Source organism: Tauraco erythrolophus, chromosome 15 (genome assembly GCF_009769465.1).
Source record: "Tauraco erythrolophus isolate bTauEry1 chromosome 15, bTauEry1.pri, whole genome shotgun sequence".
In the NCBI taxonomy this organism is placed as follows: domain Eukaryota; kingdom Metazoa; phylum Chordata; class Aves; order Musophagiformes; family Musophagidae; genus Tauraco; species Tauraco erythrolophus.
This window is the reverse complement of record NC_141479.1, coordinates 1,793,302-1,819,408: the sequence shown is the minus strand read 5'-3', so window position 1 is coordinate 1,819,408 and position 26,107 is coordinate 1,793,302. Positions and strand designations below refer to the sequence as shown.

Genomic DNA, 26,107 nt, shown 5'->3' with positions numbered 1-26,107 from the left:
CAGTTATCCAGCACACATGCATCACTGGCTGCCAGAATAATAATTATTCTGTATGTACTGGATTACTACTGCAGCACTACAGCACTGGCTGTAACCCCGAGGGGTTACGGAGCAGACTTTGGCTTCACCCAATTATTTCCCACCCTTCAGCCAAGGGGCAAGGCTGGAAAACACGTTAGGAGTAATCTGCACCCCCCTGGAGCAGCCTAGCCTTTGTATTTTCCCTAGATGTTCACAGGAATTGCATCTCAGGAAATCACCCATGGATTTAAAACGCAGGGAAAGGAGAGTTAGGGGGAGTTAGCTTGGCACTCACATCGAGCCAGGCCATCCGTCGCGTTTTTCATCATAAATCTTCACAGCTTTTCCTAGACAGAGCAAGAACAATTTAAGTCGTAATTTACACACTGTGCAAGACAGATTTAAAGCCAAAACACCCAAAAGCCCCTGTGCAAGATGAGGAGGGCAAGATGCCACACAACCCACGGCCTGGATGCAGCCACAGCTGCATCCCATGAGAAGAAAGGAAGAAGTTTCGGAAGTTTCCCCCTTTGGGGAGCAAAGCTTGCTCCCTGTCCAGCTCCGAGGAGGGGGGAAAAGGGGCTCCAACTCCCAATCCCTGACACAGAGAAAGTGCTGGCAGCCTCCAGGTCCCTCTCACCCTTTGCTCCAGAGACAGTTTCACCCCTAAAATCCTCCCCCCACAAAAAAAACAGCTTCTTTGCAGGGAAACAGACCCAGCAGGAGGGTGAGCACCGACCCGCTGCCAGATGTGGGGCAGCATGAGGTCGCCCTGCCTCCCCCCTCGGGCATGCAGCCGTCGGGCAAGGGGTGCCCCCCCACCCCCAACCCCTCCATCCCTCCCTCGGCCGAGCGGCAGCGGCACCGAGCGCCGCCCCCCATGTCTCCGCCGGGGAGGGGACACCGCACCCACCGCCCCGGCGCGGGGCCGGTCCCCGGGAGCTCCTCCCGTTTCCTACCCGGAGGACACCGGGACACACTGGCGCACACCGGGACACACCGCCGTGCACCGGGACACACCGCTGCGCACCCGGACACGCCGCCGCGCACCCGGACACGCCGCCGTGCACCGGGACACTGGCGCACACCGGGACACCCTGCCGCCCACGCACAACCACGGACACGGTGCCACCAAACACAACCATGGCAACGGCGCCACCCAAACACAACCATGGCAACGGCGGGCGGGAGGCGGGGGCAGAGCGGACGGGGGTACGGGGTGCTCAGCGCCCACTCTGCCCCGCAGAGGAGGGGTGCCTGCCCGCCGTCCCTCCCCTCCAGCTCAACGGAGGGGGGACCCAACAAGCATCATGGGGGACACACACACCCCCCAGGCCTGCCAAACGGCTTCGAAAGCTCACATGGCTTCAGCAGGGAGCTCCTACCCACCTCCGCCTGCCCCAGGATAACAGCAACCAGCTGCATTCCCCTGCTTCGCTGGGCACAGCCCCTGGGGATGCCTGGCTGGCAGCTCCTTATCCCAAAGCACACCATGCCCACGGCAAGCACGAACCCAAACCGCCCCCCACGCACCCTGCCGGCTCCGGCACAGCCGCATTGCTGTGTGTGTTACCCCGAAACGGAGCAGGGGTTAGGGAAATTGAGGGAAGAATCCAAAGTATTTCTCCCAGGTGCAAGAAAGCGAGGTGGCACACTCACCGAAAGAGCCACGCGCCACCTGCAAACACCCTGTATGCCCACAGATCCTAAAAAGATCAGCCCGCAGCGGTGCCAGCGCTGCCCTCAGAAGGGGCCCTCCGCTCTCCTCCCGCACACTCGGCGATAACAGATCCGGTTGTTTGGCTCTCGAGACCACAGAGGAAAACTCAAGTTGCCTAAGACAGCAAACAAGAGCACTTCCAAATCAGATACCTGGAGATTAATTCCTGCTTCCCAGCGAGCATCCCCAGTGTTTCATTAAGAATCCATCCAGGACACCTCCAACTCTGAGCCTTGGGCAAATGCCACAGGGCTGCAAAGTGTGAAATCATTATCAGAAAGAACATGTCATCTATTCATCTTCCCCCCCTGTGCTTCCTCTCAAATAAAAAGGCTCCTGCCTAAATAACCAGACCTGAGAAATATTTTTTTAATATATATATTTTCTATATATGTATATATGATGACCCACAGCCATTAACGTCCTCCACCCGGAGCACGTGCCCTGCGTTCCCGGGTAGCAGCGAGCCTTCAGGCACGGCTCACCCTGTGCCATGGCAAAGGTGCACAGTGGAACGTCTGATTCTCATTGTTGAGTCTCTTCCAAGGACTCAGCAACAAAACAAATGCCCACAATAAAAAGCCACCCTGGTCTGCAGCACATCACCCTCCGGTGCCTTCGGCAGGAGCACGACCTGGGCTCATCCTCCTCCCACCGCACCTGGAACTTGCAGTCGATGCTCCGGGCAGATTCACTTTTCCCTCATGTTCCCTGCGCTGCCACAGAGATGGGCCAGTCATTAACTGGTGGAGGGAAGCGCAGAGCGCTGGGGGCAGGTACACAGGGGAGGATCTGACCCACAGTCCTTCCAGCCACCACTTTCCTTCCAGCAGCCTCGGATCAGCACAGGATGGTCAGCGTGTTCAGCCCCCTTACCAGGCAGGCATTGTGACACGGGTATCACAGCCTGGCTATTTCACTGTGTTTTCTCACAGATCAATACCCATCAAGATCTTCTAGATGGTGCAGAAAGTTTAGGCAGGTTTTTTTTCCTAGACAGGTTCAATCCAAAGTAAAGCAGAGATCACAGCACAAGAGAAGCCTCAGACAGGGATCCTCAAACATGCTGGACAGGAAGAAACATATGCTGAATTTTTATTTATTTTTTTTATACACATTCCTTGATTCCAAAGTCTTTTCCTCTTTGGCTCCTCTTCCCACATCCCTACTCCCATACTTCCAACTCCCTTCCTTCAACTCCAGGCGAATCTCCATCCAGTCCAGACCCTGGGCTGGCCATGTCCAAGCCCATCAACCACACAGCAACTGCACCAGCACACACAGCAAGACGGTTTATCACTGTGGAAATTCCAAATTACAGCATTGAAGAGGTCACCACATGGTAAGAGCACGCCAAGATGGTCTCCAGAAGCTCATTTCAGCCACCCAGGCTAGAGAAGCCCAGCACCCAGAGGGACCCAGCTCCATCCCTGGCTCAGCCAAGCTCTTCTGCCTCCCTGCAGCACCTGGGGACCCCTTACAGATCCTGCTCCCAGTCTGGAGGGAGGAAAACTCCCTTTGCCAGGGCCTTAAACCCCCAGACAAAATCCCGGCAGGCAGCAGGGACCAGCTGGTGCAGCCCTGGGAAAGGGGAACCAGAGACCCTGGTGATGAAGCAGCAGGGCACCGGTGCTCTCTGCAAAACGTGGCTGTGTTTGACTCTCAGCTTCCGCACGCAAAGCCCTCGGGGGCTCCGGCGTTTTGCCAAACACACACGTTCTGCCAAAGCTGCTTCATTTCCGACGGCAGAGACGGTGAACGCTGCCGATTATCACCGTTTCTGGCTAACGGGGACTTTGAGGGGTGGGAACACACCGCGTTCCCAGAGAGCACCGTGGGGAGATGCCGCTGGAGGTGCACGCTGCCAGCCAGACTGCCAGCTCCTGGGCAGGGGGAGGCCACGGCCAGCTTGTCCTGTAGCTTCTTCACCATAACCACGGCTCCTGCCATTTCAGAACAGCCACGGACCTGAAACTAAAGCAATACGGGCGTACGTACTTGGCGATCCTACACACACGGTCCAGGACGCCCTGTAGGATGTAGAAGACTGCAGCCACCGCTTTCTGACCCAGTCCTGGGCTTCAACATACTCGGAGCTGGAAAAGTCATACAACAGACCATCCCTCAGAGCTTGCTGCCCAGGTACACAGATGGAGCCGAGACAGGGAAGTGGGGGAAGACCAAGTCTCTTCCAGGCTTCTTCCTCAGGACAGGCTTTAACCATTTCAAGAAGGCTTGCAAGCTAGCCATAAAATGAAGCATCAGCCATCTCCCCCAGGAGAGACCCACGCTTTCACAAAGAGAGCCCAGAAGCTGAAATTCACACCAGCATGGATGGCTCAGGACCATGCACTCAGAAGAGGTACAAAGTTTACATCACTGCTCCCCCTCCAGTCCTGGGGTTGTACATAGCCACCTCTGCTCCCACAGGGACCAACAAGCCCCTCTTCCCTTGCCGACACCCTCTCCGTCCCATGAGCTCACCTCTGTTTTCCTTCACAATATCCAACTGCCACCATTCAGCTGAGCTTGGAGCCATCATTCCCGGTTCACACTCGGCTCTCAGCTGGCTGCCTGCGTTTCTGGCTCAGAGGGAGAGATTTCAAGCAGCACAGACTGCAGCCAGTCCCAGGGAAGCACAGAGGGGACCACACCAGCACACAGCCCAGAAGCAAGCCAGCCACCTAAGCACTTCAGACGAGCCACCCTTCTCCATGCCAGCAGGGTCTGACCAAACCAGGCTGCTGGCCCTGCTCTCCTTAGGGGCACGGGTAACTGTCAGTCCACAAAAGCAGCTGCTCTACAGGGCTGAAAATCCTTCCCCCATCCCCTGGGAAATGCTGTTGGCACAGCTCTCATCCTCCTGCAGAAGAGCACACAGCCCAGGACAACAGGCAGGCACCCTGCATTATTAACCTCTCTTGTGCTGCAGTGCTCCACGGACACAGAGCACTTCCAGCATCCCCCAAACGCCCTGCTGCAGGCTCCCAGACGGGACCTGACGGCACAGGCACCGTCTGGCTTCTGCCCACCCAAACCAGAGGCACATGTGAAACAGGCACATCAAACATCTCTTTCCTGCCATCACTGCTGCACTCACCAGATCAAAGCCAGAGAATAACGGGACAGGTCTGGTGTCTTGCAGAGGACACGGAACCACAGCAAAGACGAGGGCTGCGATGAGGATCCAGGGAGAGGAGGGAAGTGCTGGCACAGACAGCTGACATGGTCAGATGGGAGCACTCGCTGCCCCATTTTAACCCATGAAGGAAGAACTCCAGTGCTCAGTTAAAGGACGGGCGGACTGCAGCACTCGAATCATCCCAGATGCTATCAAAACATTTCCCACCGAACAACTGCAGTGAGATCACTTACCCAGCTGCAACCTCACCAAGTCCCAGTCATGAAGTCCCAAACATGCAGCCCATAATCCTCTTTGATCCAAGCAGGGTTCATGTTTGTTTTCTTCTGAGAAAGAAGGAAAATAAATTTGGCTCCTTTCAGCCAAGTTTCCTCTGCCCTCCTGAGCAATGCAATCCCACATCGCAGGGGAGAACATTAATTTTTTTCGGTAGCGCAGACCTCAACGTACAGCCCTGGCTTTGCTTTCTCCCTTTTTATTCCCATGTTGGCTATCAATTTTGCTTCCTCACTTTTTGCTTATTTTACATCTCACTTCCAAACCCTGAACTGCTTCCCTACTCCTTTTCTAAATCAAGACAATATTTCAAATGCCATTTTGGCGACCCTGACATCAGCTGTACAGCCACGAAACCCAAAAAGAGTAAATTGGTTTTTCCCCATTGCTTTTTGAAACAAACCAAAGTCCTTGGCCCCAACACACGTAATGCCTCCTAGGTTTGCTTCTTCCTTAACACTACGAAATCATTTAATCCAGCCAGCTGTCTTTGTGTAAATGCAGAAGCAAAATTTACAAGCCTCAAGAAGTTAATCACAGTTCAAGGGGAATCTCTGACACGGAGGTTGGCAAGGCAGTACTGAGGCTGTGACTGCCAGAAGACAATGTCACAAGAAGATGGGTAGAGTTTGGACAGAGGTTCAGGCCTGACTCAGCAGCGTGCTGCCACAGCATCTCAGCCTAAACAACACAGAAAACAGATGTCAAAGGCACTGATCACCTACGCAGTTACAGGATGGTTTGACAGTTGTTCCTGGAGCTGGCACTACCTTAATCCTTAGTCTTGGCCTCATGTTTCCTCTGGCAGCTAAAAACCATCTAAGTCCCCATGATATTGTGGACAGAAACACGCTGCAGTACCACCACACCGCAGGACCAGGGCTTAGCGGTCTTTCACAGTCACAGAAAGCAGAGCAGGGGTCAGTCTCTCCTCCCTCACACCCAGCTCTTCTCTTCAGCTGGCAGGGGTCCTGCCAGGGCATTCTCCATCTCACCCAGGGCCATGGGGCACCACAGGCTGGGGAGCACCAGGCCCTCCTCTCCTCCGCCCAGACACAGGACCTCCTTCAGAGCCCAAGCCCATAGCAGCTCTCTAATCCTTGGCATCACGCACATTTAAAACCACGGCAATACCTGAGCACCCATGGCAAGATCCTCCCACGGTCAGCTCCAAGGATCACACTAAATGCCACAAGCAGTCTTTCCCTCTAACTTCTCTGGACCAAGAAAAAACATCCTTCTGTGCTTAACCTGGTCCATAAACAGCTTGCTCAGCATTTGCAGCTTCTGGCATCACTTGGCAGCTCCATTCGCAGCAGGACTGGTCTCCTCAGCTGCTGGCGTCACAGCAAGTCGGTCACCCACAGCCTCAGCAGGTCTAGCACGTCTCCTCCAAGGCACTTCCAAACACCAACATCTGGTTCTGTGATTTGAAGAAAGGAAGAGGCAGATGAGGAAAAAACCCAGCAGTTTTAAGTGGGACACAGGGAAGGGACAAGCCCAGCCCCTGACGTGCGTTTCAGCCCGAGCCCACAGGAGCACCTGGCACCATCACAGCAGCCACGAAGCACCACCGGCTGCTCAGCAGCAGCGCTGTGAAAGGAGCAGCTTGTTTTACTGACCACATGCCAAGCACCCAAGGGACAAGCTGGTCTCCTGGCCACTGCCAGGCCAGCTGGTGCAGCTCCCTGCAGCACCCAGGGCTGGGCTGGGAGGTGCTGGGGCAGTCTGAAGGCACCAGCTCTGCTGTGCCGTGAAGTTACAAACTGAAGAAAAAAAAAAAGCAAAGCTGAATGTGGCTTTACGTGCCTTGGGCAGTTGCCTTCACGGGCCCAAAACAACCATGCAACAGCCACAACTGTCAAGTTCAAACTCAAGGAAAAATCCCAAAGCAACTGTTGGTTTGCTGAAGAAGGGACCACTGGATTGCCTTTTGCTTCATCAAATATTTGACTGCGTTTTGTATCTTAAAGTCTTCTGCCAAAAAGACTGGCAGTTTTGGTAAAGAACAGCCATGGAGAGGCCATCCTGGGCTGGAACCTGAGCCAGGGCTTTCTGGTTTTTAAACAAGGCATCTAGTGCATCCCCAAAAAGAGCCTCTGCTCTCTGCCACAGAGGTACTGCCAGACTCTACAGCTCTTACGGGATCGAGCTCTCCGTGCTGACTCTGAGCACATCACATTTGGGCAGTGCAAGCAGAGGGGCAGATTTTCATTTTCCACATGGAGATTGTCCAAGCTGGACTGTTAAACGAGCTCCTCAGATTCTTCCTTTGAACCTCTTCCCATCCTTCACACGTCCCAAGAACCATCATGAAATCAAACAGCCAGCAACAAAACCAGCCCCAAACATCTCCTGCAGATTCTCCTTGAGAGAAACCTCCCTGCTCATGGCAAGACCAGCTTTGTAATAAACATATGGCCTCAAAAGCAGAGGGCAAAACCCTTCAGAACCCATAGCAGGAGTGGTGCCACTCAGGAAATTAGAGTGGTTGATCAGAACAGCTGACAGGTCTGTGGAGGGAGGACCAAAGGTCTGAAAGAATGAAGTTGTCGAGCCACTGATAAGATATTTAAAATAGCTGGGGATTTAGAAGGCAGTAACCACAAAAAAAAAAAGTGAAAAAATTTAAAAACAGGCACAGCAGTGGGCTCAGAACAGCCAGGTTTGTGTCTCTGCAACCATCAGCACAAGCACCTCCGAGGGCAGGACAGGCTGAGAGCTGCAGGACAGAGCCACTGGTGCGGAGCTGCCAGCATCACTGCGGAGTTTGGGTTTCCCAGTACTGGGCCTGTTCCAGGAGCACCTCAAGAGGTGCAGGTTGGATTCGAGCAGCCTCTCTCTGCCAAAGATGAAAGCAAGGACCTGAGTACCCCATTTGTGACCTCCTCTCACATTCCAAAGTCTTCCCAGTGCAGTCTGGCACCTGATCTCACTAAAGGGAAGAGAGGGAACAGATGGAAACATAAAAAGAAGCTGGCAGCTGCCAACCACTGACCCAGTTCTGACTCCATTCCTGTCTCCACTGCAGCAGGAGCACAACTGGCTGCTCTTGGAAGGACGACGAGGCCAGCAGGAGACAAGGGGGATTTCAGGTGGGCAATAAACAGCAGGAAAAGATGAAATCTTGGGAAATCAGAGCTCCTTTTGTCAGGAAGAAATTCATCTGCAGCCAGGATGAGGACTGAGCCATGTCTGGGAACCCTTCTGTCCCTGCAAACGGTGAGAAGCGCTGTGTCACCTGAAACAGCCACAATGTGCGAGGCCTTTCCAGCACCCCTCTGCCTCCAGGCACCAGCAAACCAGGAGCACAGTTCCAGTCCATGAGCTGGGATCTCCAGCAGGGCCTGCGGGAATCTCCCAGCCTGCGGGTTCAGGTATTCAAGCATTTAGGAAGCCCCTGCAGACCCCGGTGATGTCCTACAACCAAGAGCATGAGAGAAGGTACAACTCCATCTCAGAGCTCTTTTCCCACCTGAACGATTCCATGATTCCATATCCACCACCCTTCCTTTCAAGGTGTCTGCTCCATTCCTGGCCCCAGAGCATCCCCTCGGGCTCCACCACACACACAGCCCTGCGACTCTCCCTTTTTTCAAAGCAGCACAGGCACTCCCAGGGCACCCAGGCCACAGAGAAGAAACATTCCCCGCTTCCTTAACCAACCCAAAACCTTCTCCTCTTTCCTACAGATAGAAAAAAAAATCCCTCCCATGACAGGCAGCACATAAGATGAACCAAGGAAGACATGGAAGGTCACAACTTTGCACTCATCTTAACTCCAGCTCTGCCAGGGACCAGGCAAGGTGTTTGATTTATCAGGGACTCAACTTTCCTACCTGGGAGGCAAGTCCAGCAATACTTATCCGGGAAAAGGCAAAGTCCCAAGGGCCAGCAAACAACTCCTGCTCACCAGTGCTACGAGCACTACAGAGAGCCTTATGTCGCCTCTCTCTGTCATCAGCCCCTCAGCTCCGTCACGTCCGAGCAGATCAGTGTTTTTAGCAACACAGAGAATAAACCTTCTCAGCAGAAAATCTTTTACCAGTCTAACTTGCTGGGAACAAAAAGTGTTACCGACAAACCTTATCTTATCCATATCCTTACAGCACGCTGGCTAGATCAACAGATCCTTAAAGCCTGTGCCTGCAGCAGTCCTGAAAGGCAGGAAAAAAGCATCCCAGCTTTGTGGGGAGAACTGCGATGCAGGTGATACTGCACAGGAAAATCAAGGTGTACGTTTATCATGCAGCAGCTCTTTTCCAGCAATGCCTACAAGCAGGCTCCTGTCCCATAGCAGACACAGGGTGCCACACTCCCTGCCAGCTGCGGGGTTAGATGCCCAGCACATCTGCAGTCAGGTACAGCCACCTGCCTCCTGCCTTGGTCACCCACCTACAAACCCTGGAAGAGGGAAACAGAAGGGCATGGTGCATCCTGCTGCTGTCTGCAGCCCTCAGCAGCCTCTATCTCTAAGAAAAACAGAACAGGGCAAGTAAAACCACACCCAAGCGCCACAACCTTCCAGAGGCATCCACCAGCTGGATTTCTAACTGAGAAGCAAACATCCACAGATTCTCTTTAGCACAGCCCCAAGACAGACACCTTCTTTTAACCCTCCCTGGCTGCTGCTCTCACCTTTTTAATTAGGACTGGATGCTAATTTCTCCCAGTCAGGATCTTCATAACTTGCTGGACTGAGCACAAAAAGACAGCTTCAGTTTAATTTTCCTATGACTAGAAAACAGGTTTCCAAACCTGCTTGGAAAGTAGCTTTTTTTTTCCTGGCTGGTCTCACCAGCACCAAGAACTCCTTTTACAAATGATACCTCATTAAGGATACATCTGGGATTAACCAAGTTGCTACATCAAACCTTCAGAAGGAATAGCTGGGCTGCAAGGGGAGCTGATCAATCTCCTTCTGGAGCAGATCTGGGCAATTAGCCCAGCAACGAGACTGGTCAGGAAGCCAGCTTGGGAATAACACTTCTTTTCCTTGAGCAAAAGCAGTGACAGCTTTGCAGGCTCCAGCTGCTAACAGAGCACATCTCCCTCCTCCACCACTTTGCAAGCCCTCCCTTCCCAGGCAGAGCAGCAGATGAGATGCAAACCTCCCTTCAGCCAGGACATCTGAGTCTGGAACAGCAGCTCCAGTCCCTGGGCTCAGCTTCACTCCTCTCCACTGCTCAGAGAGCTTTTCTGCCTCCTTGGACACACTGGTCCCTCCCTGCCCTGAACTCCAGAGGGGATCCAGGGGGTCAGAGCAGCCCTTCCATGTTTTCAAGCTCGCTGGGCTGCGTCTCTGTGCAATCTACAGTCCCTGCACATAAGGGCTGCCCTTGTTTTAGTCTCACTGGCAAAGCAGCCGGGGAGGAGCGCTCATTTGGGAGGGCAGGATTTCTCCTTCCCAGTGAGCAGCACTTGCAGGGCTGCAGACAAACTGGCTGACATTTGCAGAGCTCTGAAGGCACATACCCCTCTAGAAATGCCCATCATTAGCCCTGCTATTCTTGGCTCACAAAGCTTGTTTGTCTCCCACAAAAGCCATGAGAGCCCAACTCTTGCACACATCCTGCCTCCCTGGGAACTAATCCTACACTCACCCTCCTTGGCTTAACTGTCATTTGAGCCCACGGCAAAATTTCAAGGCCCAGAAACACCTGGCATGAAATGAAAACAAAGGTCAGGTATCAGGTGCAACCTCTCCTGGGGATGTGTGCCCACAAGAAACCTTCTCTCACTATGGTCATAACCCAGCTAAGCCTGAAACAGCTGCTCTTGAAGGGAGAAGCAATACAAGGAGCCCCCCAGCACATCCCTCCCAAAGCCCTGCTCGGTCCCCAGGCAGGGCAGGGGCTGCTGCCAGGATGGGCTCCCTGCTTTCCCAAATTCCCCCTCAACATTCCCACTTGCCCCAAGTCTATGTACAGGTCCATCTGGCAACTTCACAGCAACAGCAGGTGTCTTTCCAGTAAAAGAAATCCATCCAGGAGAGAAAAGGCAGCTAGCACCTGCTCGCCGGCAGAGCTTGCAGCAGACAGGAATACTGCTGTATTCCTACAGGTTTTACAGTGCTTTTTGCTCTTCCTTGCCCTGACTCCTCACAAAGCAGATGCTCAGCAGCATCAGGCACAGAACCATGGAAAAACTGAGGTGGAAGGGACTTCTGGAGGTCTCTCGTCCAACCCACCACACAAAACATGGATAATTTCAGAGTTAAATCAGATTGCACAGCAGTGTTAAGTATCTCTCAGGATGGAGATTCCCCACCTCTCTGGGACACATAAGCCTTTGAAGTTACCAAACACACATGTTTATCCTCACCTATAGCACAGGCTCCAAGAGATCCTGTGTGCTGTGATCCTGCAGCCCTTGCTCTGGAAGTCATCCTCAGCACACGCCTTCAAAGTCCTCGGCTCCTTGAAAAGAAGAAAAAGTCTCCTGCTTTGGGTGGTTTTTGGTTTTTAAGCAGCCATCTGTTGAACTATTGTCCGAGAGCAAAACACCAGCTGCCCCACACCGAAGAGGAAAGCCTCTGTACAGCAGAAAGGCATTGAGGTCATCTGCCTCGCGCGTACAAGCGCCTGAAGACGTGCAACGGACCAATACTCCCAAAAGCAACCTTTTTCAGCAGCCTTTATCTTTGGTCCTGCCAGCCTACTAAGATACCTGCCTCTTCCTCCTGGTCTCTGGCCATCCAGCAGCACCAAGGCAGCCACGGCACAAACAGTGGCATGTTCCCCCGCACACGGGGTGCTGGCAGGGAAGGGGGTGCAGAGAAGCCCCTGGTTACACATTTGTCAGAGGAGCTGAGTGTTACGATGGAAGAACCACCGAGGCTCTCAAAACTAAGAACAACACATAGTTAGTAAAAGAATAGTAAGTGCCACTGCTCCAAGGAACTGCCAGATCTTTAACTAGCAGCAGGAGACATAGTATGGGCTGGATTATCCAACCTATTCCCATGACAAGCCTTGCTCTGGAAAAGCTGGTTGCATCCAGCACACCGGGTTAAGCAAAGCTTGACCACTGTCCAGAGTGGCAAATCCATCTCTTTGAGGTGGGGAGGCAGATGATGGTGGGTACAGGGGTCATCTGTGGCCAATACTGTACACGGGAGCGAGCACATACACCATCCCCTAAAGCCTGATAGCAACAATCATTTTTGGAAGAGTACTTAATCCAGTCCTGTTGCTACCACAAGTTGAACAGGTACCACTCACCTTTACGGGTGATTGCAACAAATTGGTGCAGGTTTCTCTCTGCTCCAAGGAGACACGGTCCTCTGAAGCACTAATTCTGCCCTGGGACCTTTTCAGTAAGTCGTCCATGAACACAGAAGCTTCCAGACTTGTGCCAGTGAGAAGAGGAAGGGTCAGCATATCAGTGATTTTTGCTGAACTGGCTACTGGGACAAAGTTGGGAAGAAGAGGTCGCTTTTTTGCAGTACGTTGTGATCCATCTCTTTGTGCTGCTTCTCCTTCCTGGAAAAAATAAAGACCATCATCGTTGGAGCAGTAACACAGAAAGGGCACATCCCAGTCTCAGTCATGGTTACCTACATTACAGGAACAGTAAGTTTTGGTCTCCCAAAGCCACCCAGAGCTCCCTACAGTGGTAGGAGGGGGTTAATTGTGAAGCTCTGATGTCCATTCAAGTCAGAGAGGGACATCCAGAGGGACAGTGGCTTCCACAAACCAAAGGGTTTCAGCCAGAACAGAGTAAAGGGAGGCCAGAGTCCCAAACAGCCTGACAGAGCGTGTGGTACATGGGCTGATGAAAAGGAAAGAAGGAAAAGGGCTCCCAAAGCACCCAAGCTGCACGAAGGAAGAGAAGTCAGAAAGCAAGGAACGTTCCCGGGAGTCAGGCCAGCCGTAAGTGACCCCAGCACACGGGCTGAGAAACCAGAGCCACAGCACACTGAGTGCCAAGGCTTGTCAGCTAATACACACCGAACACTCAGTAAAACAGCAGCTCTGGTGTTTTTTTTCCAGTGGATGAGTCATCTTTTCTATCAGGATGCAATCAGGAGCCCAGCTCCAATTTGGCTGGGATAGCTTTCCCTGTGATTAGGAACCTGGAAATCTCGGCCGCTCACCAGCTCCTTGCTCGCAGGGAGATTGCTCATCAGAGCCCAGCAGATGAAACGCAACAGGCATTCCCTGCAAAAATCAAGGCACAGCCAGAGATGCTGCCTGCCTGTTCATGGAGCTGAAGGAACTGAGGGAAGGAGTATTCTTTCACTGACTCCTTAAAAGTACACAAACTGCTTTCCACCACTCGTTTCCATCCAAATTTAAAAGATTGAGGGTGTACTGGAGTCAGGGCAAAATAATGGGGATTTGTCACCTCCACACGTCTGCGCTTCAGAATTGTCCACATCTGACTTACACAACCACCACAACAAACCAGTGCAAAGCCCAGAGCCTGTCCCAACACTTGCTAACCAGGCCCAGGAAGGTACAGCCCATGAAACAGCTGGGCCAAAACCTGAAACAAAGGTGTGCCCAGGACATGGGGAAGAACGGGGAGGAAGATGCAATGCTGGAAGCACTGGGTTCCCAAAGCTAATCGCAGCACGGATGCAATCCAGACAAAAAGCTCTACATGTTGCACTTCCATCAAGTAATTAGTGGGAGGTCCAGCTTCTCGTATTTTAAGGTTGTTCTGTATCTTGCTCAGCCATGGCTTGGGAGAGGGTATGTCTCCTACAGATGTGCAGTAGAGGATGTCTTCACTCAGCCTTGGCAAAACACAGCTGCATCCTAACAACAAAAAGGAGACCTGAGTTGAAAGATGGGACCACAGTGAAAGCCACTGGCTGAAGTCCAAGACAGAAAAGCAGAAGCCTCCGATCTCCATCAAAAGGGGCAACTTCCAAAGTGCCTCCTACCTTCTGGTCAGTACAGCAGTAGCTTGCAGACCAACCACGTCTTTGAGAAGGTCTGGAACCCCCACTATGAACCCCAGACGAGCCCCACATGTCTTCAGCACAGGGCTGGCTGAGCCATTCACAGCCAGGCAAGTAGCTAAATGCACTTTAACTCATTTGCCTGCTTAATCTGGAGCACTTTTAAATCCCCAGACATTGATCCTGGTTCCCAGAAGTATTTTAACCCTCGAGACCCCGAGATGCTAAACACTGGTTAAGAAAGCAATTTTAAACACAAAAATCTAATTCCCTTCAGTGTCTGAGTGACTGTGAATGAACTATTCATCCATCCCCGTTACCAGCTCTCGCGAGAAGGAGGGTTCATTCAGCTCCTGCTGCTTAAAATAGAGCTGAATCAGCAGATCCTGTCCTGGAGGAACAGGTAACCCTGCCCTGAACCTCTGTGCATCACGCAGCCTTAATTTGTCTCTGCAAATCAAGGGCTAGAAGCAGGACAGAAACAAAACAATAAGCTGGCATCAACTGCTGGATTTTGAGGCCTCGTATCCCCCTTCCAAAAGACATGCCCAAAGACACCCAGGCTAAAGGATTGTTCCGTCAAGCACAAGAAGTAATACAGTAAATGCTCTATTTTTCTCCTGGATTTGGTCGCCAGAGAGCTGTCCATCAGCCCCTGGCCAGAAAAGCACACATCCTAACGAAAGGCAACACGTAAAAGCCCAAAGCAACAAAACCAGAGATCCATGGGTGGCATGTGGCAAGCGACAAAAATACAGAAGCTTTTGGTAGCAGTTCTTTGAAGGGAAAATTAAAGTTTATAGGCATCACTGCTGGAAGGCTCTTAGAGGAGAGTGTTAAATACCATCAATTGGCAGATTTCAGCATCGTCTGGGAAGTGTCAAACGCTGTCGAGAGATGACAAAGCTCTCTGCAGTGAAGACCCCGGCAAGGGACTGCTGTGGGCTCATCGCTGAGAACACAGGCCATCAGCCCTGCCAACGGAAAACAGCTCATCAGCAGCTGGTGCCCAGAGTACAGTGCCCTCAAAAAACATAAGGTCAGCTCCCCGAGACATCTCCATCTCCCTCCAGTACCTGCAGCTGCACCAGCACTCCCAGGTTTCCAAACTCCAGCCTTCTGGGAGCTGCACTCAGCCCACTTCAGGGAAAATAAAATGATTAAGACATTCCTTAACTCCATCAGGAGACTTCCAGGAACTCTCCCACCTCAGGGAAAAGGAAATGAAAGGAACAGCTTTGTTCAGTTGTTCTAAAACCAACCACGGCAGCAGTGAGACAGCCATCACCGGAGCAGAGATCCTCAAACCCCTGAAATAAAGAGCCTTGCCTCCAGCTTCCAGCAGCGTGGGAGTGCGTTACACTGCCGTACGCAAACCCAAAATAAAACACCTCCTACAAGGTATCAAAGAAATGGCATTAAGGGTGCCCGTAAGACGAGGCATTGGCTTCTAAACCTCCCTCTTTGGCACCTACAGCAAACCTCCAGGTCAGGTTCCACCCTAGCACTGGGTTGATCTTCCAAAATGGTAACAACAGCAGCTTCAGCAGGATCAGTGAGACCACAAAATCATCCTTTTTTATTAGCTTGAACCCCACTGTCTCTGACCAGCTTGATTCCCACAACAGCTGCGGGGCTGCCACAACTGAGCAGCTCCAGAGTCCGACCAGGGCACAGGGCAAAGCCTGGGGAAGGTGGTCAGTTGTGAAACAGATTGTCAAAGCTAGGACAGGACCAAGGGTTGGCAGCTCTTGGATCTGAACATCACACCATCCCTTCAGAATATGCGTCCCTGCTTGGCACTACCACAGTAGGGGCTAATGCTCCAAGAAAAAGACACCTGCTACTTTCTCTGCCCTTGCCTGGCACATCAATGTTCAAGTGATAGGTGCTTTTACATCACCCCTGAGATAGGTGGTTAAGATGACAGCTACCCTTTGAGGGGAAAGAAGGAGGAAGAGAGAAAAACATGGGGCAATATAACTTCTAAAGAAGATTAAAAGAATCAAGGCTTCATGAAACCGATCCCTGATCCAGACAGTTCAGATGTTACTGTACTTGGAATGGCACAACAAAAATCCATGGCACAGGGAGAACAGAAAAGCTTTGGAGATGAGCACAACTCTTTAGAAGTCAGAGGAGCACACCTCCTCCCGGGGGTGGGCAGCTCTAATTGCCACATTGCTTCCCAGTAATGATAGGGGGAAAAGAGTCAGGACAGCTGCAAAAAGTAAATGAGACTTCTCAAAGGGGAAAAAAAGGAAAGAGAAAATAACCAAGATCCTTTTACCGTGCTATTTCTGACAAGAGCCATCAAAACATGAGAGTCAGTGATAGACAGTTGGGGAGAACAGTCGGGATTCAACAAAATAGTTCAGACAGCATCACATGAGAATGAAAATTAACATTCATCAAAAAAATTAGTGTTTTGCTTTGCTCTGTGTCACAAGGGAAATACCCCATTCTGCTGCCCAGATGCAGACCAAGACCACTCCTTTCCTGAAGGCAACTTCTGCAGCTCCCAGGTGGGGTGAGGATGGGACACCATCTCTTTTCCAGCTGGTGAAGCTGAGGAAGAGGAGCTCCCTCCGGATCCGACACGCTGGCTTTGACAGGCATTAGAGCGGGCTGTGCTGCTCACGGTCATGTCTGGCAGGATGGGCAACTGCTCGTGGGCTTGTCAGAGCCACAGCGGAGGCTAAACCCAAAGTTCAGTCACCCTGACCTTCCTTCTGCTCTGGTTTCACAGAGGTAACCCAAGTTCTGAAAATGACTCCCCGCCACTCACCTTTTGTCTCAGCGATCCCATCTCCATTGGGGTTTGCCCTCTTTCCGTAAGGAAAAAGGCAAGGACAGGAGGGAGACTGAGCGAATTGTTTCCCTTCCGCAGGCAGCATTTGCTCAGCCCTCCAGCGCTGGGAGGCAAATTATCTCCTGGTGTAAGGGCACAGGAGTCAGCACGGTTCCGCTAGCAGAGAGTTTGGCCCACATCCCTCTTCTTGATTCCTGCTTTCTAACAAGCATCCCATTGCTGAGCCAGGATTGAAAAAAGGGGCACTCGCACAGCTGAGGAGACCTGGGCTCCCACTCCCTCCTCCTGCCTTCCACAGCAGGCCTAACACCCAGGAAAAATAACATCTGGGAGTCAGCAGGCATAACACCTCATTTATTCCTTACAGCTGCCCCTGTTCTTTCCCCCATATCATTATGGTCAAAATACACGGCAATTACAGTCCCCCCTGTGGGGACATTTTCCAGGAGGCTTTCAAGTGCAGCTCTGAAGCAGAGCTCCATCGAAGGAGAGCCAGCCTTGAGATCTGCATCCCAAAGCTCAGCGGGAAGCCGACAAGTCAAGTCCTTGACAAAATGTCAGTCTTCCCCAATGAGCCACCTAGGACATAGACTTCCAAGCCCTCTGCCCTGTGCTCTAGCAATTCCCTCGGCCACATCGAAGGTCTGCGATGTCTGATGGCGTAATTTGACAAATTGCTCCCTCTTGTTGCTTTCCAGCACTTTGGTTGCCACAGTATTGCCCCCAAAGCCTCCTGCTACAGAACGAGGTCACCCCAGCATTTAAACATCAGACAACAGGTTTGCCTGATGCTTTACAGCCAGCTAAGGTACACATCAAGCCCTGCACAATTCATGGTGCTACTGGCTATGGTCCAGGTAACTGTGCATTTCGACAAATCCCTTCTCCAGGGATTTCTCTGCCACAGCTACTCCCGCTCAGTCCCCTTGATCCTAAAGGCACATTTTTCATTGCCCCCCTCCTAAGTCCCAAACCGTCCCCCCCTTCTAAGTCCCAGACCTCCATCTGCCCAGGCACTTTGTAGCACCCAGTAGTAACAGACAATTCTCAAATATGCAGCGATTTCCTATTTCTTCTCAGCACAGAGGGCTGTGGTTTTAATACGACAGCCTTCCAGCCAGCTCCCTGCAGCAGATCCGTGGCCTGCACTTAACTCACACCCCAGTACTTGCTGCCAGATCATGCTGGGAAAAGATTTCCTGGGTCAGAAAAAACAGAGCCAGGTAGGATTCATTAGCTTTTAACATCCTGCCTCAGTTTTGCATCACTGGGGGGGTGACCAAGCAGCCCACGTAATAACTCCTTGCGCGAGGATTGTGTGGTTAAAACTGATCCCAGTTTTATGGTATGGGATATCCCACCTGGGCTCACAGACAGGTAAGCAGCAGAACCACCCATTTTCCAGGGTTGTGGTTACCCTGGAAACCCCCATCGGGTGTCAGACTCTGCAACGGGCACCAAAATAGCCTAAAAGTGAGTCCCTGCCCCAGAATAATCAGGAACTATGTTATCAGCATGAACTCAGATGAAGACATCTAGTTTTTGCCATGAACCGCCTTACTAAGGAGCGCAAAAATTGAACGGACCAACTTCAGACAAAAGACCAAGACTAGAAAAGAACACATCAAGGGCACAGCCAGAGTGACCTGGGCTGTAGCAAGGGAATAAAAAAAGTCAGACAGAAGTATAACATGACTTCCATTTAGGTTCCAGAAATCCTCAACAACAAAGAATTATTCCACTAACCAAGGGCTTTCCTGCAGCTCGGGGCAATGCAGCTGTGCATTTGAGTATTGCACACAAAGTGTGCGCAGGCTGGTAGGTGGAAGCTTTGCATCCTTCTCTCTTCATTGCTGTGGAAGCATCTTGACTCCTCAACCATCATCTCTGGTTCTGCAGTAATTCCCCCCCACAGTCCAACTACAGTTTCAGGCACATCCCATTAACTGCTGAGGATGTGATCCCAAAAGCGTGAGTGTTTGCAATTCAGTTTTTCCCTATGAGGAACACTGGGATAGAGGAGAACATGTGGAGACACCTCAGAAACACGCACAACCCAAATACACAAGGACAGAACGTGCGACATGGACGATGGAGAGACAGAAGCGAGACCACTGGGGTTGTCAGCTGCCAATTCGACACCTGGTAACAGAAGCAAAGGAGATTCTGTTTTTAAAATATTGAGAAATAGCTCCTTACTTCCCTGAAGTTGAGTGGAAAATCCCTTTATTACACAAAATTAAACTTCATGATGTCCTGGTGACCCCACCTAACCCATCTTCAAGCAGATCTCAGCTGCTTCACCTGCGAGACTGAACACCTGACAAATCTCTCCCTGCCACTGTTCCTGCTGCCTCTTCCGATCCATTACGCTTTCATCATCACCTTCAGATGTCTGCTGCTCACCAAGGTCAATTAAGGATGAAGGATGAAGGAAAACAGGACAATGACAACAGTAACCAGAGGAGGGTATTAAATAACTGACAGCAGAGCTCTGAGACAGAAGCGACAGGTAGCGAGGTGCTACCGCTCAGCAGCTTTCGCAGCGCCAACGCAGTACGGACAGGGCAATCATCTGCTCCCCAGGGCTGGAAAACTCAGTCCCCTCACAGCAGCACTACTCACATCTGCAGGCTTCCTTCCCGAAGTTTTAAGGACAGAGGAGCTTCACCTTGATCCAGATCTGGCCCCTCTCCGAGCTGTACTGCCATTTTGAGGTGTTCCCTCTGCTACAGAGCACTCTCAGCATCAAGGCACAAAACCCAAGACCATCATACACGGATGCAAGGTTGGGTGCAAGGCTTCCAGACGTGCTATTCCAAACAAAACTCCAGAGCAAGAAAGTCTGTCTTGTCCTCAGCTGCAATAAGCATTAACAATACTCACGCTACCACTTTTCCTACTTGGAGGAACCCTTCCCATCCCCGCTGTCCAGTTCACTAAGTAGGAAATATCAGCTCTGGATCAACCTCTCCTTATAGTCTCCCCTTTCCAGCACTGCCAGTTCCAGGTGGGACATCGTTGCTCTCCAGTCATGACTGGTTTTAAAAGTGCTTTTGTTTTGCTTTTACATTCCATATTTGCTGTGGTACTTCGTGCTTTTAGGTTTGTGTTTTCAGATTCTTCTTAGCAGTTACAGGCACTAACCAAAAAGCAAAACAGAACAAAAAGCTCTCCTAATCATCACGTGGATAGCCAAGGATTTCTTTCAGTACCGGACATTTCATGAAAGCCAGGAAGATCTGAAAGACTGTTCCTCTGCAGTTCAAGCAGATTCCTCAAAAACAACAGCAGAACTGTGCAGGGTCCCATCAAAACATGCAACGCACTGATTCACGCCTTGCTTTTTTTAAACCCTCAGCTTCCCTGAAGATCAGAGTTCCTATCCATATCCACCCCACCACCTCAACAGAAGCTTCCAGATATCCCTCTCTTCCACGTGGTTTGCCAGCGAGGCCCATCACAGCACCCTGCCCCGCTTTAGGGGGCCAAAAACGAGCATATTATTTGTCCATGCTCATCACCCAAGACTGTATCGCAGAGGCCTGGGAAGGTTGCTTGGTATAAAGACAGCTCCTCTGAATTCCTGCATCATGCACCGAGAGAAGCTAGACCTTAATATTTCAGTAGGAACCAGGATTTCATGTGTTGGTCCTGTTCCAAAAACTTATGCTTCCTACATCACATGCGCTGGAATCAAACAAAGCATTACGGTTCAGCTAATTTTTTCTGCTCCATATATCTCCACAGGCAAAATAGGCTTCTGAATTTGAAATGGGATCTCTGAAGTTTCTGCAGAGCTTCACTTCCCGAAAAGCAAATATTTACATCCACTAGCACCAGCTGCCTCTTTTCTTTTCTCCTCCACTTCATTTCCAGATGCATTGTCGGTGCATCTGCTCTATTAATTAAAACTGATTTACACAAGACAAAATTGAATCCTTAATACAACCCTTCAGTGGAAATGACTGACGTCTAAAAATCGCTCTTACGTCTTCCAAAAGTCCCACGTCCCATCTTCTCAGCTTTGCTGCTTGAAAAGTGTTTTGCTCTGTTCAAGTCCATAGGGCATTCCTATAGCTGAAAACAAAACACCAAAAAAAAAAAATTCAGCCTAACCTGACTCCCCTGACCGGCTCTTAGCTGCCGCCATCAATGACCAACACGGTGGGGGTTGAGGGGAAGGCAGGTGGCGTTCGGCCGTTTGTTTTCATGATCTGACCATTTTTTTAATCTCATCTTTAGGAGAGCAAGAGTGATGATGTAGTTTGGCTTCTGACCTGAGCTGACCTGCAGTGCTCAGCGAGGCATAAACCAGCACAGCACCGGTGAAGCAAAGCCATCCAACAGATGCGAGGAGGAAGCAGCTTCATCGCTGTCCGTCACCACCGCTACACGTCTCCTTCCTCCTCAGAGGAGAGTTACTGGTCTCCGACTGTGGGGTTTGCCTGTTGTTAGCAATCCGGTGGTCACCTCAGGTCAGGAGGGTCTCTTCACAATCCTTATCTTTCATAAGATAGGGGTGATTTCAATTAGATCCAAGGAAGAAATTTTTTACAATGAGGGTGGTGAGGCACTGGCACAGGTTGCCCAGAGAACCTGTGGCTGCCCCATCCCTGGCAGTGTTCAAGGCCAGGTTGGATGAGGCTTTGAGCAACCTGGTGTAGTGGAAGGTGTCCCTGCCCATGACAGGGGGGTTGGAACTGGATGATCTTGAAGGTCCCTTCCAACCCAAACCATTCTATGATTCCATCATCTATAAGAACTTGACATCTTCCAGACACAGCCCAGCAGGGCCTGAGGCAGGGAAAGACATACAGACAGCACAGTTTCAAGTTGTAGCCCCTCTGGAAACAAGACAAAAACCCTCTGCAAACTACAAAGAAGGTTCTGTCCACGTTTTTCCCAGTTGCTCCTATATCTGAACACCTATACGAGACCCTCCTGGCTGTTTAGAAGAACCTTGCGCTCCCTGTCTCTGCATGATACATCAGCCACAAAGGCCATCTCAGACCTCCTATCTTAATCCTGGCTTCAATTTAATCTCTGCTGTGGAAAGCCACAGAAGTAGAGTCCTTATAACTTCATCTGCCTTCAGGGGGGAAAAAATAAATATACAAGTTGGCTCTGAGAGCAGATGGTGTCTAAAGGAAATTATGATAATTAAGCTTCAGAGCTGTAGCTTTCCAAGGGACTGCTTCGCTCCAGCACCAGACCTCTAGGCCAGTGCAGTAGTTATTAAAATTATAAGTTTCACCACATTTTATTAATTGCTAATTATTGCTTCATTACTGCCACTCCTGCTCCTGAGACTGCTGCTGTCACCCTTTCCTTCAGGAAGCAGCTCAGGTCACTTCAAACCTGCAAAGAGTGATGTGATGAGTCAAGTCAGCGACTGAGAGCTAAGCAGGTATTCTCAGCTGCTACACATGCTTAGATCCAACCCTGTTCTGAGGTCCATTATGCTTGGTGTAAGCACACTTTTCAATCCAGATCACACCAGAGCACTCAGGATACACCTGTAACTCCTGCTCTAGCTCCACTTTAGCCAGCTCCACTGTCCCAGCATGCAGCCGAAGTAGCTGTCCTGTCTGTCCCCTCTGTAACCCACTGAGAAACTGGTCAGACCCAATTTCACATTTGAGGCTAAATTACCTCTTATTCACACCCTCCCTCACGAAGTTTGAGCCAGTACAGTCGTCGTCTTCTTCACACTGAGCAGAGGGACTTACTCCATGTGGAAGGTGCGAGAACTGAAAGCTGGACAACATCCAGAGCTTTGAACAGGTTTCCAAGTCTGAAAATTGCATTTAAGCACAGAACTTCCACAAAACTAGTGGCGTAATTAAGAGCCAAACCACTTACATGAATATAAATTTATGGGCTCGTACTACTGTTTCATAACGGAAACAAAGCCAATTTAGGTTTTTATCCAGTGCCAGTACTATTAACTGTGCATCTTAGGCATAACTGTACTTCTCCACAAATCTAAATTTCATTAACACCCTGAAGTCAATTACTTTGTGATTTATAGTTAAGGCCGTAGTACCGACAGTTATTAAACATCCGGCCTATCTGCTATCTCCACGCAAAGCGCAAGCTCACCCTAGCTGAGGAACCTCTGCAGCGTTCCCAAAGAGCAGAGGTCAGTTTTTGGACAAGCTCTCCCCTCACTCCCAATATGCTAGCTGGATCCAGGTCCTGCTAACAGTGCCAGCTCCAAGAGATGCACGGCTGCTACGTGGTTTTTCAGGTGCGACGACAAGCCTTTGCTGCTGAACATCACCGTTTCTACGTCCCAGCTCTAGGTGCACTAATCCCATACACATCCTGGGCTACTGAGCTACTCCATGCAGGGCTCTAGATACTGTCTAAGTAGCTCGCAGGGTGGTTTACTCAAACTACATAGCTGGGTACCTTCTATCAGCACCGCTGCAGCACTGAAGGCAGGGAGCCTCGGCTGCCGATGGCTCCCGTGGTTCCGATGTCCCCCGCGGTTCCGACGCCCCCGGCAGCAGCAGCTCTGCTCCACAGCCACACTCCTCCGCTGAACACCCGTCTGTCAGAGAGCATCATTATTTGAGGGAACGTGCAGATGTTCAGCAGCCACCTCGGAGGCCAGTTTAATTGTGACTCCAAGGCAGATTTCACAACGTTTCAACTCAACGACGTTGAGTTGTGCTCCATCATCAACCTGGGGCAGTCAACTGATTATAAAGCAAGTATTTAATCACCTTCACTCTCTGGAGACTTAAATTAAGACACTTCACCACCACGGTCCCTTCGTTTCTTAGTCTAATTGAGGTTTCATTACAGACTGGCTACTGGATTGTTGTTTGGAGGCACAGGATTCTGACAGCTCAGGACCTCGGGGCACCTCCACATGGGCTTTCATTTATACTGGGCAGCATTCATCCAGTCACCTCTTCGCTATGCAGATAATGATCTCTGGCTTCAGTACCAAATAAGATTTGAATATTGATTCACTTTCCCCCTGCTATCCCTCACTCTAGCCAAATCAATTTGCCAACAAGTGACAGTCACTTCTCCCTTCTATCCCTCAATTTAGGTAAATCAATTCTTTAGCAAGTGACAGTCATCCTCATTTAGTAAAGCACTATGAAGATGCACTTTAATAAATGTGTTCAAGTCTCCTACGGAGGAAAAACGTTGTTTTAAGAAACAATTTCATATTATTGTTTTAATAAAAGAGGCCACTAAGCGTGGTGCACTAGTACAGTGTGAGTTGTATTACAGGTAAAATTTCATCTCCCCAGTCTCACTGGGGGACACTGAGGATCTGACACAATACAGAAAAAGGGAATTTGTTAAATATCTGTTCAGCCAGGGAGAGAGCTGATTTGCTTCGTGCTCAGTGATTTGGCTCAACTTTCAACGCTAACTATTTAAACTCAAAAGCTGGCAGGCGTGCCAGCATATTAAGATCTATCAAAATTCAAGTAAGATTTATAATCAACATAATGCAGTGTATAAATTGACATTAAGGGCTGAAGACATTTTTAAGGTCCGTAGCAGCAAAATGAAGACATCCACATTTTCCCTTTACTTTCTAATCTGCCATTCCATATGTTTTTTAGGCACTGGTTTCATACTGTTATACTGGGACTGCAAATATTTCATAGAACTGTTTATGAGTTTGAATACAATTCTGAGCATTTACATTTCCCATGTAATGTAGTAAAACCACATTAAACAGTATTTCCACCAAAATCAATCTGACAATCCTTCTAACGGGCTCCTCCAACCCCACCCCCCATTTCAAAGACCATTCACTTCCAAGCTCCTCACATCCCCTGAAGTATGTTTTGACATTAGCAGCCAACGCTTACAGTCCAGAGCTTCCCTAAAAATCAAGTGAGACAACACTGTCCTGCATTTCTGCATAGATCCAACACCCCTTCTAGCTTAAGGACCTTCCCAACAAATACCTACTAGCTGTCAGGAAATTCAGGTGTTGGAACAGTATTTCTCGTGCAACCTCATACCTACAGGACACCGGATGGTTTTCCCCAGCTCCCTAAGTTGGAGTTCACTTCCAAAGCAGAAAGACAAAGAAAAAAAAACATTAGCATTAATAATTGCAATCAAAATTAGTTTGCAAGCAGACTCAAGATATATCAGACAGCCAAGCCACAGACAATCAGCTGGAACACTTGTCAGTACAGCACAGCCAGCCCCGAGGAATAAGGCACACGGCTTTTTTTAACAATACCATACAGCATCCACCCAAGGGGTGGCAGATTGTAAGGCTCCATGACAAGGCCAAGGGAACTGCACACAGGTCTACACGCTGCTTCCACCACGTTTGCAACCAAAGTCTCTCTCTGAGTTGGTAAACAGCAAAAGTAAAGACAGCTAAAGCAAGCAAGAACCAAACATCACCCCCACTGAACAGGCTGCTCAGTGCCCTGCATCCTTCACTCATTAAGGACAGGTTGAAACAGCAAGATGAGGGGATCGTGGCTCAAAAAAATGAATTATTAAACCTCCCCAGGCTTCTCCCTGCTGTGCTTCACCGTTTTGTTCCCTGCTTGGTAAAGAAACATGTAAACAGAAACATTTAAAACCTAAAATACAATACTTTATTTTCTCCAAATAACATTTGTTTTCCCTTCCTCTTAGAAAAGGTCTTTCAAGACTCATTTGCAGACCAAATTAAAATATGCAATGGCCATGTAAACCAACATCCCTTCATCTACCTAGAAAAATACCTACATCCTTCAAAACAAGGGCACGCATGGATTAGTTACAAAGCAAAACCTTCATGGCTGTACAATCTGGGGGGTTCCCACTCATGCAAACATGAACACGTACGAGAAAGGCAGCACACAACTGGTGGACTGTTTGTTCAGACGGTAATGCCTCAAAGTCTTTTTTTAAGAATATTTAGCAAGGAAAGGCTAGTAAATCCCATCACCCACATGTTCTATCAGCCTCTCCTGGCTGGTGGAAAAGTTTCCTGCATTTAAATGTCTCCTAAAGGTTCTGCTTGCTACAAGCATAAGCACCTACAGCCACCGGCTAATTCTTTTAGCAAATTTCATTCTTAAAACTTGAAATCAGCTCTGGATCCATAAGGAGTCACAAGAGAGGGCTCAAGGGCAATCCAAATTATTGCCTAGAGAGCAAGCAATGAACAGCCCCGGGCTGAGGGCATTTCTGGCACAAACAGCTCCATTTGATCCTTCCGTCAAGTGACTGCAG

The 26,107-nt window shown here is 50.1% G+C and overlaps 2 protein-coding genes across 6 annotated transcripts in view; both read right to left on the bottom strand.

Annotated features, from left to right (window-relative positions):
• Positions 1-5,182, bottom strand: part of HYDIN (HYDIN axonemal central pair apparatus protein) — a 104,423-nt gene extending 99,241 nt beyond the window's left edge. Inside the window, exon 1 of the mRNA XM_086621241.1 lies at positions 5,117-5,182. The gene's annotated coding sequence lies outside the window, so the exon portion shown is untranslated. The remainder of the gene's footprint in view (positions 1-5,116) is intronic.
• A 1,228-nt stretch (positions 5,183-6,410) lies between these two features.
• Positions 6,411-26,107, bottom strand: part of CMTR2 (cap methyltransferase 2) — a 28,233-nt gene continuing 8,536 nt past the window's right edge. For 4 of the 5 annotated variants that reach the window (XM_086620812.1, XM_086620811.1, XM_086620815.1 and 1 more), the window contains exons 3-7: positions 23,300-23,441; positions 20,875-20,962; positions 12,383-12,643; positions 8,158-8,372; positions 6,411-6,582 (exon numbers count right to left, since the gene is read on the bottom strand). The gene's annotated coding sequence lies outside the window, so the exon portion shown is untranslated. Of the gene's footprint in view, positions 6,583-8,157; positions 8,373-12,382; positions 12,644-18,975; positions 19,025-20,874; positions 20,963-23,299; positions 23,442-26,107 lie in introns of those variants that run through there. The other variant, XM_086620816.1, reaches the window with a different exon arrangement.